Here is a 13725-nt window from a genome sequence, read left to right as displayed (position 1 = left end):
TCTCTTTATACTCTCATTTTTTCACCCACTGTAATCTTCGTCTTCCAATGACGAGGTTTATAGGTGCGCTCCTCCAGTTTTACGGGATTCATATATCTCAGGTTCATCCCTGTGGACTAGTGCGCATGACTCATTTTGAGTTCATGTGCAAAGCTCAGCGCGAGGAGCCCACCCCTCGGCGCTTTCAATATTTTTATAAGCCGAAAATCCAAGATTCTTGGTTCTCATTCACACCGCGCAGTCAGAAGGTTAAGTGCTGCACTGTTTCCTTCAAAAGCCTTCATGACTGGGCTGAAAAATTCTTTTATATCAAGGCTGGTGTGATTCCCATCCGCATGACTATGCGCGCGATTACTTCCGCGCCCGCGGATGATGACGTTCTTAAGAATCCATCTGGCGCGTGGGTTAAGAAGTTATCTGCTGAACCATCCCCCGCCAGGAAAATTTGCGAGGAAGCGTTGGTGGGGGTTGGCATGAGCAAAAGGTGGATTGACAGCGAGACTGAGCCTGTCATCCATGTTGATGGCTCAGGTGGGTTTTTCATTGCATTAATTTCGCGCGAGTATAATTCGTTTTGCTGATATCGCATGTCTTGTTTTATGCAGAAAGCAAGGAATACATCCACGCCGCCTATGACGAGCATATGGAGGGTGGATCTGCTGCGCTGAACCCTGGGGAACCCGCCTTTCCTGATCGTTTTGACGATATGTTTATTCCTGTTGACTTAGAGTTTTGCTTTGACAGCGATGCGCCTGGTAAGCCTTTGTATTTGTGCTTAGGCCCTTAGAATACCAAATTTGGTTTTAACATTTCTGTTGCGCGTATTGTAGATGCGCTCGCTAATTATGAGCTGGAGCTTGTGGAAGAGGAAGTGGAGGAGGAAGAAGCTGAAGCGCAAAAACTCAAGCGCAAGGCTAAAGGTAAAACTGGCGCAGGGGCCAGTATAAAACAGAAAAAAGATGATGCATCTGTTGCCCAGAATCTTCCTCCTACCCAGGCGAAGGGACTTGAGAAAACCAAGGGTTTTACTTCCCAGTTTTCCTCGTCTTCTTTGCCTCGAGGTGTGGGCAGTCCTCCCGTCCACACGAGGTATGGTGCCGCCACCTCGTCTCTGCGCGCGGCGGACAAGGGGAGCGGTGCTGTGCCTGCTGTTTCGTCTTCTCCAACAGGTATACTTTGTTTATTTTTTGTGGTTTTATGAGCGTTATTCTGAGTCATTAGTGAAGCTTTGTTCACTCAAATGTTTGTAGAGCCGGCAACGTTGGCGGCTCCACCTCAGGCACAGCAAGGTGCCGAGGCTACGCCGAAGGTTGTTTTGAAGTCCCCTGTTTTACCCTCGAAAAGAGGGAAAATGGACTTCATGGCGATGTTTAATTCGCGGACTGCGGTGCGCCAAGGTATTTATTGCGCTTTGATTGTCTGATTTTTTCCTTTAGTTCAAGTCATGAATCATTTCTCCTTGTTGGTTTTTTAATAGGAATTATAGCTGGCACACAAGCTGCTGGTGGCACTGCTAGCGCTGGCGCCGTTAGTTCTGCTCCTGCTCCAACAAGTACCGAATCTCCTCTCATTGGGATCACTAAGGAGCAGGAGACTATTTTACGCGCTGATCTAACAGCGTCAAGACCTCCCTCACCTCCTCCTGCGCGCAGCCCTCTTCGTGAGACTATTTTTGATTTTTCCAAGTCGCAGGAGAAGAGACCTGTTATAGAGGATGATGAGGTTAATTTTGAAGATTCTGATGGTGGCCGCGTAAGCCCTATATCGCCACGAAATTTCGTGGCGCGGCCTTTTTCTCATGGGGCGGGCGGGAGCTCACCAGCTGGCGCTAACCTTTCTGCCGGTTCTCCGCAGGTATAAGTTTATTTTGCTCCGCTGTGCAGACTTCCAAATTAGTGTTTAGATAACTAAAGCCTCTTTGCGTTGCTGTGTTTGTAGGGAGCCGATCACATATACCGCCCGAGCTGGAATATCACTGAAGAGAGCTCATTCCAATCCATGGGCGTATGTGAAGACTTTTGGGCTCACTCTGTTCCTCCAGGTGAAAGGAGGTTTCAAGAGGACCGCGCTCGCGTGGACTTGCTTAATGACCACCTTTTTGCTGGGTCTGCGTTCTTTGCTGCCTCCCAAGAGCTTCGCAATGATTATATAAAGGTACGTGATGCCCTTGCGGAGGCCAAGCAAAAGGCTAAGGTTTCTGCTTGGAATCTTTCTGATGCCCGAGAGAGGGCTGAGAAACTCCAAGCAGAACTTAGCGCGAACCGGGCAAGTGCCAACGCTGCTTTTGTGAAGCGCGGGCTTGAGCTGCAAGCTGCGCGGGAGAAGCTGCAAGCGGCAGAGGCAGACGCGGCCAAGTACGCGCGTCGAGCGCGTGACCTGGAGTTGGAAGCAGAGGCGCGTGACCAAACTATTGCGTAGGTTAATACTGACAAATCCTTATTGGAGAGTGAGGTTGCGCGCCTGAAGAAAGAGCTCGATGCTGCACGAGCGGAAAAGAATGAAGCCTTGGCGGCAGCGGCGTCTGACAAAGAAGAGCTAAAACAAGCCAAGGAAACTGTTGAGTTGTTAAACTCTCAGATCCCTGCTCTTGAGACGTCTGTTTCTTCCCTCGCGCAGGACCGTCAATGGCTGATTTCACAGGGTGTGACTCGTTGTGCTTATGCGATGAAATACTCAGACGAGTTTCAGACCCTTGTGATGGATTGTAATGCGGGTCGCGCTTGGTGGGTCGAGCTGAAGGGTTTAAGGATGGCTACGAATATGGCATGCTAAAGAAGAATCCATCTGACTACCCTTATCAGCTCGACGTTGTCTGCGCTGACATGGCTGAGGTGGGGGAGAAGTACCTGAACACTCCAATTCCCATCCTTGAGCAGATATTTTAACCTTAATGAGTTTACTTGACTTATTTTCATAATCTTTTGTACTCATATTGTTCCTTGACTTTCCAGATAACCGCGCTTGCTGACCAGCCCGATCTTGGCGCTTTAAAGAAATTACTTGATGAATGTGAAGGGACTGGTGGCAATGATGATGGCGCGGGCAACGCTACCTCTGCTAGCGGCTCTGGCGTGGCCAAATGACCTAATCCTGACGCTATCATAATAGAAGACGACTATATTCAAGACGAACAGCTTGATTATGGTAAGTTTGGAGATGACGAGGGGCGGGCTGCGCCAGATGCTGAGGGAGGAAGTAATGATGAGGACGATGAAGATGCTGATATCGACATAGAGACTTGAAAAGCCCTTCTTGTTTGTTTTTTTTTTTTGTATTTGTAGTTTTTACCTCATCATTTGTAAATTTGTAAACTTCTATGTTTATGGAATGAAATTTTGTTTCCCTTATTCGCATCTTGCGCATTCCCAATTCATCTCTTTATATTTCATGTTTGTGCTCGTTGAATATAAGGTATGCTTACACATTGAAACTTGGACAAGGCTGTAAGGAAATTATTTTATTTAATCCTTAACAGTTGTCATATTTCGAGTTATTTTGCAATATTCTGAATATGCTGACACGTGCCTTAACATTTCATTGTTCCTCTTTTGCGCGACGTTATCGTGCATTTATTATAGGGAATTATGAATGAGTTTTTTAGCCTTTACGTGTCAGTATGTGTTACTCTGCTTATATCCATTATAATCCCCTGCGCGGCCCCTATCTGAGACCTTAACAACTATGCTTTGGCATGTGCTTTGCCTTAGTTGTGCTTAGGTATTTTTATGGTCCAGCTGCGCAATACGTAAGATGGATGCTATGAGTAATTTGAGCTAAGGCTCATATTATTGGGCTAAGGCCCTGAGCTAAGGCTCATATTATTGGGCTAAGGCCCTGACGTTTTAGAGTTAAAACTCGTTAACGCGTTTGAGCTTGAAGCTCGCGCATGTATGTTTTACTTCGTTTTATTTTTAGTTTGATGTCAATACAATATTGTCATATTGCTCAAAATTAATAAAGGGAAGTGTGAAACATGTATCCAAAAGGTAATAAAACGCATATTAAGAGAAAATAGCGCGTATCATTATTCATAATGGCCTAAAAAGCCTTGATTACAAACTTGACAACTTTTACATGAAACATTTTCTAAGTTGTGCTGCGTTCCATGTGCGCGGGATCTTCTTTCCATTCATATTTCGAGTTATTTTGCAATATTCTGAATATGCTGACACGTGCCTTAACATTTCATTGTTCCTCTTTTGCGCGACGTTATCGTGCATTTATTATAGGGAATTATGAATGAGTTTTTTAACCTTTACGTGTCAGTATGTGTTACTCTGCTTATATCCATTATAATCCCCTGCGCGGCCCCGACCTGAGACCTTAACAACTATGCTTTGGCATGTGCTTTGCCTTAGTTGTGCTTAGGTATTTTTATGGTCCAGCTGCGCAATACGTAGGATGGATGCTATGAGTAATTTGAGCTAAGGCTCATATTATTGGGCTAAGGCCCTGAGCTAAGGCTCATATTATTGGGCTAAGGCCCTGACGTTTTAGAGTTAAAACTCGTTAACGCGTTTGAGCTTGAAGCTCGCGCATGTATGTTTTACTTCGTTTTATTTTTAGTTTGATGTCAATACAATGTTGTCATATTGCTCAAAATTAATAAAGGGAAGTGTGAAACATGTATGCAAAAGGTAATAAAACGCATATTAAGAGAAAATAGCGCGTATCATTATTCATAATGGCCTAAAAAGCCTTGATTACAAACTTTACAACTTTTACATGAAACATTTTCTAAGTTGTGCTGCGTTCCATGTGCGCGGGATCTTCTTTCCATTTAAATCTTTTAAAGCGTATGCGCCTTTTCCCAATTCTTCCGAGACTTGATAAGGTCCCTCCCAGTTGGGAGACATCTTTCCCGGGGGTATTGCGCGACTAGCTTCATTGTTTCGAAGGACATAATCATTCTTCTTGAAGTGGCATTCTTTCACGCGCTGATTGTAATATTTTTCTAGTTTTTTCTTGTATTTGGCTTCATTGATGATAGCCGCCTCTCTGCGCCCTTCAAGTAAATTGAGATCCAACCTCCTTTCTTGCTCATTATCTGTCTTACTCATCATGAGCACTCTATAGGATGGGCATCCAATTTCTGCTGGAATCATAGCCTCCGTTCCATAGGTTAGGCTGAACGGGGACTCGCCATTGCTGGTTTTGCTTAATGTCCTGTGCGCCCACAGGACATTCGGTAACTCCTCAACCCATGCATGGGACTCTCCCTCTAACCTTTTCTTCAGCCCATTTAGCAAGCTTTGGTTCGCGCATTCCACTTGGCCATTCCCTTGAGGGTGGTATACTGAAGTGAAGACCTGGTTGATGCGCAATTCCTTGAGCCAACTGGATATCTTCCTGTCAGTGAATTGTTTGCCATTGTCGCTCACGATTTCCATGGGCAGGCCAAAACGGCATACGATGTGGCTCCAAATAAACTGCTTCATTGCCTCAGCTGTGATTTTTGCCAGTGGCTTGGCTTCAACCCATTTTGTGAAATAGTCTACTGCCACTATCAAAAACTTCACTCGCCCTGGCGCTTGCGGTAAGGGACCCACAATATCGATTGCCCACTTGTGGAAAGGCCATGCAGAGGTCACCGGAATCAAGTTGTTCTTTGGCCGAATGGTGTTTGGCGCATAGCTCTGACACGCTTTACATTTTTGGATTTCTTTTAACGCGTCCAAGTACATGCCTGGCCAATAGTAACCTGCGTTCATTGCCTTGGCAACCACCATGCGCGGGCCAGCATGTATTCCACAGATTCCTTCGTGTATCTCTCTGATCACATAGCTTGCTTCTTCAGTGTCTAGGCATTTCATGAGCGGTCCAAGATAAGAGCGTCGATAAAACGTACCATCAAGCAGTTCGTAGTTCTGCGACTTATGTCTTATCTTCCTCTCATGTGCGCGATCGTCTGGTACCTTTTCCTCCTTCAAGAATTCCATTATTGGAGTTATCCATGATGAAGGTGTTGTATGAATTACAAGGACAGACTTCGCTCCCACTGACGGGTTGCTCATTACTTCCACCCTGACATCTTTGCCAAAATGATCGAAGCTGGTTGATGCCATTTTGCTTAGCGCGTCGGCGGACTTATTTTCACTGCGCGGAATGTGTATGATTCTGAAAAAGTCAAATTGTTCAGTGAGTTTCTTCGCCTGCTCTAGATACAGAGGCATGGTGTTCTCCTTGGCATCATAAAGGCCATTGACTTGTGCTGCTACCAGGTATGAATCTACATGAGCCTCTAGCTTTTTAACTCCGAACTTGTGCGCGATGCGCAAACCAGCCAGCAGGGCTTCATACTCAGCTTCATTGTTGGTGCTCTTGAAATCCAACCTGATTGCGTAGGTGTATTCATGATTTTTTGGATCCACCAGTTTGAGGCCTGCGCCGGACCCTTCGTTGTTTGAAGCTCCATCAGTGAATAATCTCCAAACGTTTTCTTCATTATTGGCTTGCGGAGGGTCTACTTCGCACTGAGCCTCTTTAACTTTTCCTTCAGGGATTTCTGCGATGAAATCAGCTAAGACTTGTCCCTTGATTGCTGGACGAGGCTTATAGGTGATCGTGTGCTCCCCTAATTCCAGCGCCCATTTTGTCAGCCTTCTTGAGAGCGCGGGACGCCGCAAGACTTGCTGGATGTTGTAACCAGTCAGGACTTCAATAGGATGACCATTGAAATATCTGTGAAGCTTGCGCGACGCATGCGTTAGTGATAAAACTAACTTTTCTATGATGGTGTAGCGCGTCTCAGGATCTGTCAGCACCCGACTTACATAATAAATTGGTGTTTGGATTCCCTTGCGATCCATCAACAATACTGCGCCAATGGCGAGTTCTCCTGCTGACAGGTATAATGTTAAAGTTTCACCAGGTAGTGGAGCTGTGAGCGCAGGCAGATTTATCAGACATTCTTTTATCTCACTGAAAGCTTGCTCGGCCTCAGTCGTCCACTTGAATTGGCTTTTCTTTAAGCAATTTCTCAATGTGTTAATGAATGGGGTAGATTTGCTTGCATGGTTTGCTAGGAACCTGTTAATTGATACCAATCTACCATTCAACTTCTGAACTTCCTTCATGGTGGATGGTGAGGGCATGCTGAGGATAGCCTCCACCTTCTCTGGGTTCACCTTGAAACCATCCTTGGTGACCATTACGCCGAGAAATTTCCCTTCTTCCGCGCCGAATGTGCATTTGCTCGGGTTGAGCTTCATGTTTACTTCCTTTAGGCGCCGAAGGGTTTCGTCGATGTCTTTGAGCATTTGTTTTTCATCCCTGCTTTTAATCACCAAATCATCCACGTAGACTTCTAAGTTTTTCCCAATCTGCTCGTTGAAAATTGTATCCATGAGTCTTTGGTAAGTGGCTCCTGCATTCTTCAAACCAAAGGGCATTTTTGTGTAACAGAAAACACCCTTGTCAGTTCTGAAAGCAGTCTTGTCTTCATCCTGCGGTGCCATTTGAATTTGGTGATAGCCCTTGTAGGCATCCAGGAAACATTTGAGCTTAAATGGCGCCACAGAGTCCACCTTCGCGTCAATGTTTGGGAGGGGGTAACAATCTTTTGGACACGCTTTGTTGAGGTCTTTGAAATCAATGCACATTCTCCATGACCCATTGCTCTTCTTTACCATCACAGGATTGGCTACCCATGTTTGGTATCGTATTGGGCGAATGATATTCGTGCGCAGTAGATCTTCTACTTGCTCATTCATGGCCTTTGCCTTCTCGTCTCCCATGACTCTTTTCTTTTGAGCAATTGGCTCTACAGACTTGAATGTGTTGAGAGAGTGCTGAGCCAGGTCTCGCGGAACCCCAGTCATATCAGAAGTTGCCACGCGAAGACTGACGTATACGTTGTGAGCAATCTTTTCATTCTCACCCTTGTGTCATCTGATATCGTAGCTCCGATTGTGATTGTTTGTTCTGGGAATTTTGGGTTGAGAATCCATTTCTCTAGCGCGTTGTTTGCCATTGGAAGCTTCATTCTCCTTTCTCGAGGTATACTTGTTACTGCGCATAAATGGTCTCGATACACAAATGTTACTCCTGTTGGTGTTGGGAACCCCAAAGCGCCATGCGTTGGTGACGGTATGGCGTTGAATTGGGCAATCGTTCCTCTACCCAAGATCATACTATGGCATGAAGTAGTGGGCAAGACCAGAAAGTTGACAATTTCAGCTCGCTTGTGCTTCTCATCCCCCATAGTTAGTTCGAATTGTATCTGACCTAGGGGGTGAATAATTTCGTTTGAGACACCTGAGATTGGTGCACTCACAACTTCGAGCCTTGCTTGGTCTTCTGGATCCGACTTCCTGAAACATTGCTCATACATGATGTCTGACTCACTACCGGTGTCCACCAGGACTCTTGACACCTCATAATGAGCGATGTGTGCAGTGATGACTAGAGGACTGCTGATAGACGGGCCTCCTCTGATTCTTGGAAAGATTACTTGTTGCTCGCGCCAATCCCCTTGGATTTGCGCGCTTCTCTTCCTCGATCTTTGCCCTTGCCTTCCTCCTTCAGCTACACAGATTCTTTTGAATTTTTTACTGGTTGAGGCTCCGTCTGGTTGCTCGTTCTCTGGTCTTGGGATTTTTACTAGGTGAGCCAACCTGCCTGATTTTACATCTTTTTCGATCGCATCTTTCAAATGGTGGCATGCATCGGTTTTGTGCCCTGTGGATTTGTGAAACTCACAATATTTGCCACTGTTTGGTGGTCCCTTATGGAGTAATGGCCTGGGGCTTTTAAACTGGACATTCTCTGTGCTTAACACTTGCGAAGGCGTTTTGGTGAGGGGAGTCCATATTCTTGGTAGAGGTCTATTAGGCTCTCTGCCGCCTTCCTTCTTGTCACCCTCTCCGCGATTAAGAATGTCTTTTTGGGGCTGGGGTGAACTTTGTTGCGCTTGCTTTTCTGCGGGAGAATAATTGGTTTGTTGCAACCTGGACCATACGGAGTTTTGTTTGCCCATCCTTTCATTGTTGCGTGGTGCTTCTGTTTGATGCCCTCTGTCTCTTGCTCTGTCTTGGGCAATTTTTTTTTCATTTCGCACGAAGACTCGCGATGCTTCCATAAGCTTAGCCCAAGTGGTTGGCATGCCTTCTCTGCTCACGAGAGCTCTGCGGAGTTGATCACTGCGCGCACCTTGTATAAAGGCAACGCGCAAGAGTTGTTCAGTGATGCCTCCAATTGCAAGAGATTCCTGATTGAAACGAGTTATGTAGTCCTCAATGGTTTCATCATTCCTGCGCACGCAGTGCATGATGTCATCGGGGTCGCGCATGTGTCTGCGCTGCTGTACAAAGTGAGCCTGGAACTTTTCCAATAGCTCTTCGAACCCATCGATTTGTCCTGTCGGCAAGCTTTCGAACCAGACACGCGCTGCGCCCGTGAGGCAGCGAGCAAACATGTGACACCATGTTGGCATCGTCCAGCTTTCTAGGTTTCCAGTGTTGTAAAAACCTTGTAAGAAATCATCTGGATCTGTTGTACCATCGTACTTGCCTAAACCACTTGGCATCTTGGTTTTGTGTTGAATGGGAGCCTTCGCAATGCGCTCAGTGAATTTTGAATGTTTTACCAAGATGGTTGGCCTATATGGTGTGGTTACGTCCACTTGCTCTTTCGCTTGTGGGTTGTATGGTGTGTATAGATCCATATCAGCTTTGGCTCCAGGTGCTATGTTCATGTGTGCGCGAAGCTGTGAACCTCTTGCATGAGTGTCTCGCGTCTTCCTCATGCTGTGCACCTCTTCTTCATCACTAATATCAGCGTGTTCGGTGTGAACAGAATGACCGTCTTCCGACGCGCGCGCCTTTTTTGTTGTTCTCTGAATGGTTTGTTTATCAAATGCGAGCCTTTGTGTTAAGTCGGCTAACTTTTTGTGTTTTACCAGCTCATTGTATTTGTCCATTAAACGCTGTCGTTCGTTTATGAGCCATTCTTTAGGGTCATTGGTTTCAACTTCCGGACCCATTGGTCCTTTTTGTTTTGTACCAGTTAGATTTTGGAACGTGAGATCGTCTGGAGGAGTTTCAGTCAGGCTATGAGGTGTTGTGTTGAAGTGATGGTTACTGGTGGTGCGCGCAGTGTCACGCGGCGCCCTCAGAACCTGATGTCCCTCATTAACATCCTCAAGCTCATTATCCTCCAGAACTTGATCATTGTTTCGAACACCGGAAACCATGGTGAAGATTCTTAGAGAGAACTAATGAAATAGTGGTTTTGTTGCCGTTGTCCCACGGATGGCGCCAATGAAGAAGCGTGGATCGACTTACTTGTATTCGATCTACGTTCCTCGGGTATGAGTGTGCTATATCACCGATGGTTTTCCGAGATACGAGTTCTTCCACCTACAAAACGAACAGCACCGTGAGCTTACCCCTCAGAAAGGGACAGAGGGGTCCTCTTTGGGGTAACCCTCCGGTGTGAGAATAAGATATTGCAGAAGATAAGAATGTGAAAATGAGTAAAGGATTCAGAATGTATTTCTTGCTCTCCCCAACTGTGGAGGTGGTGTGGTATTTATAGTATTAGGGTTTCCAATGATTGGGCTCAGACCCAATTAGGGCCTTTTTGGCCTCCTCCTATTGCTTCGCGCCACGTGTACTTAGGACACCTGGTGCTTTTTCATTGATTATTCTTTGACCAAGGTATTTTACCTGACCCATGTGCCATCACGTGGTGGCACATGGGTTTTGCTGAGTTGTCCACCCTTCATTGGCAGCTGTCAACATCAGCACATTCTTTATTCCTTAAAAGATACCTTCTGGAAGGTTGTCTGATGAGTACAATCATGGTTGTCCTTATCCTGATTTGGATTAGACTATTGTCTCATTTGTTGTGTTGTCCTTTATGCGCCTATCTCGGGGATGCGCAAGGTCTTCTCTTTATTCTCACGCGCAGATGTTTCATGCGCAGATGTGATATGCGTAAGCATATGTAATATGCGTGAGCATATGTGATATGCGCCACGCGTAGATGTGATATGCGTGAGCATATGTGATGCGTGAGCATATGTGATATGCGCCACGCGCATAGGTTTTGGCTTTGTGTCTTCATGACATCCTGATTTCAAGCCTCTTGTCTATATCTTGTGGGTTGACCCGTCCCGCTTGTGGGTTGACCCGCCCCGCTCGATTATTCCAATCAAATAATGTTACATTGCTAAAGTCACCCTATAACATGTTAAACTTCATAAATAAACCTAAACTTTTTGTTTGTAAATATAAATATGTAATTTCCTTCCTCCACATGTACACATGAATAGGAATCCATCGGTCACGCGAACACTCTAGGAACGAGCCACGCCCAAGTATTAATTTATGGTCACTTATTTTTTCGCCTAAAGTTCTGCATGACATTACGGATTCCGCGCTTCAATGTACACGTGGCAGATGTAAAATATATGTAAATTGTTTAAACATAAAAATTTAACTTTTATTTTGTGAACTTTGATATTTTTGATGATCCTTTTCTTTTCAATCACATATAGTTCACTCCCATCTACGTCAATCACTACATGTGACAATGAATAAGCAAAAACCAAAGTGCCTACAGTAGTCCGAGAGTCATAATTTTGACAACACCCATACCTTCTCAAAGTCACTTAAAATACAATAAAAAACCAATAATATATCCGGATATTGATTTTTGTTTAGTATGGTTTGATTCGTCCGAATTAAATATATTTTCACGTAAAAAGAATTTACGGAATCCATTTTCCATTAAGAAGAAAAACGAATTCGATTATCAAATTTACTTTCAGTATGTGATAAACTTTTTTCGAGTCAATGGGTTGATTGATCCTCCACTCTTAAAATTTGTAGAATCTACATGCAGAAAATGAGAGATTTCAATATCGCCGGTAACGGGTATGAAAAATTAAGATACAGAAAAATTGTAATCAAACAGAAAACGGATAGCGGTAATTCGAGATACAGAAACACCACCCGAACTACTTGTAGGGCAAAACTAAACAAGAATTAAGATACGGATACACCACTTAATTCAGATTTAGGCTCCAAGAACACCACCCAAAAATGCCAAGTTTGAACTAGCATGGAAACAATTAATCAACTTATAATCCAATGAGTTAACTAACCACAGACAAAACTCAATTTATCAAAATACACATTCTGGCTTTTCATTGCCATTTTTTCAATACGTATAAAAGAAAATATACAAACTATCCACTAAGTACTAAGGACTCCACTAACCTATATAGTCGGGAAAAAAAGTGCATGAAAGAAAAACAATAACTAATTATTTAAAAAGTTTGCATGGAAACAAATATGGATCCCATTTCTTTTTATCGGGTTCACCTGGGTCGAACGGTTCTAAACGTCTCCCAGTTGCATCAACCCATCTTTTGTTCCGTTTATCAGTAACGGCTAGGATCCGTTGACATGGGAAGTGTATCAATGAGTTTTGTAGAAAGTAGAATTGAATTTTTTGAAAATTGTAGTAGAACGTTAAACACTATTAAGTTATAAATTTAGTTATATTGAAAATAATCATAAAAATAAAACAAATTTTAATTATATTAAAAAAGTTTGCATGAATTGGCTGCCTTTCTTTTAAATGATAGTAATCATAAAATAAAAGTAACCTATTGGCAAACGTAATCATAATTGAGCTATAATATTCTGATGATGCTAACCGGCCACACTATCAAACTAAAATAGTGGTCTTAAACACTTCAATAATTTGATGATTAGTTAACCAAACTAAACGACTTGCTACAAGTTTACCATTTTTTGCGGCTACATATATATTAAACCGAAAAGGTAAAGAATATAATTTTTCATCAACTTATGGGAAGGTGGACAGTCCTATCAATTTTTTTTGTTTTGAATGTTAATGCTTTCCTCCTACTATTTACAATATACCACCATTGCCAGGAATCGAACTCTGGACCTCTCACCCAAAGGCCAAAGCCTTTACCATCCCACCAAAGTGGAGATGGCGGACAGTCCTATCAATTGCGGAGAGATGAGCTATATCTTTTTAAAAGGTTGGAAAAGTAGATGTATCGTCTAAAATATTCGAAAAATAATATTTTAGCATGATCGGTGGCTTTTTTTCGTGCATCTCTTCTTTATCTTGATCATCGATAATTACGACAATATCATCATGAATACAAATACTTTATATATAGCCGTTGGCCACCAAATCATTAAACATGTATTATTATATTTTTAAAAAGTGAAGTGTCAAATGGTGTGTAGGCCAAGGTGAAAGCATATGCTAAAACAAAGTAATAATGCCAAAGACGAGACCAAATGCCAAGATCAAAAGTGAAAACCCTAATGCAAGCTAAGACATCTTATTAGTTTAAGCAGACGAAGGTCGTTAATATGGTATGTGATTGTATATTGTAGGGGTGTTTAGGATTTGATTTGAATTCGAAACGTTCAAAATTCGATTCAAATTCGATTATTAATATTCAAATGCAGTTCTAAAAAGTTTGAATTCTATTCGTATTCGAATATAGTAATCGAATACGAATTTATGATTTTCTATTCGATTCGATAAAAATTCGAATCAAATTATAAATAAATATAAATACACACAATTTTTTTAATTTGAGTAAAATCCAACAAAATAAAAAATAAATGTCATTACAGAATAATTAGCCCAATAGCCCATCCTATAATTTCTTAATTTTACCCATATTCTTCAAAGCTCGTACCCTCTTTTTTAAACGACATTTCATAT

This window comes from Bidens hawaiensis, unplaced genomic scaffold, assembly GCF_021521415.1.
Source record: "Bidens hawaiensis isolate Kalapana, Puna unplaced genomic scaffold, B.hawaiensis_p1.1 tig00028985_1, whole genome shotgun sequence".
Lineage (NCBI taxonomy): Eukaryota > Viridiplantae > Streptophyta > Magnoliopsida > Asterales > Asteraceae > Bidens > Bidens hawaiensis.
This window is presented reverse-complemented; position numbering follows the sequence as displayed.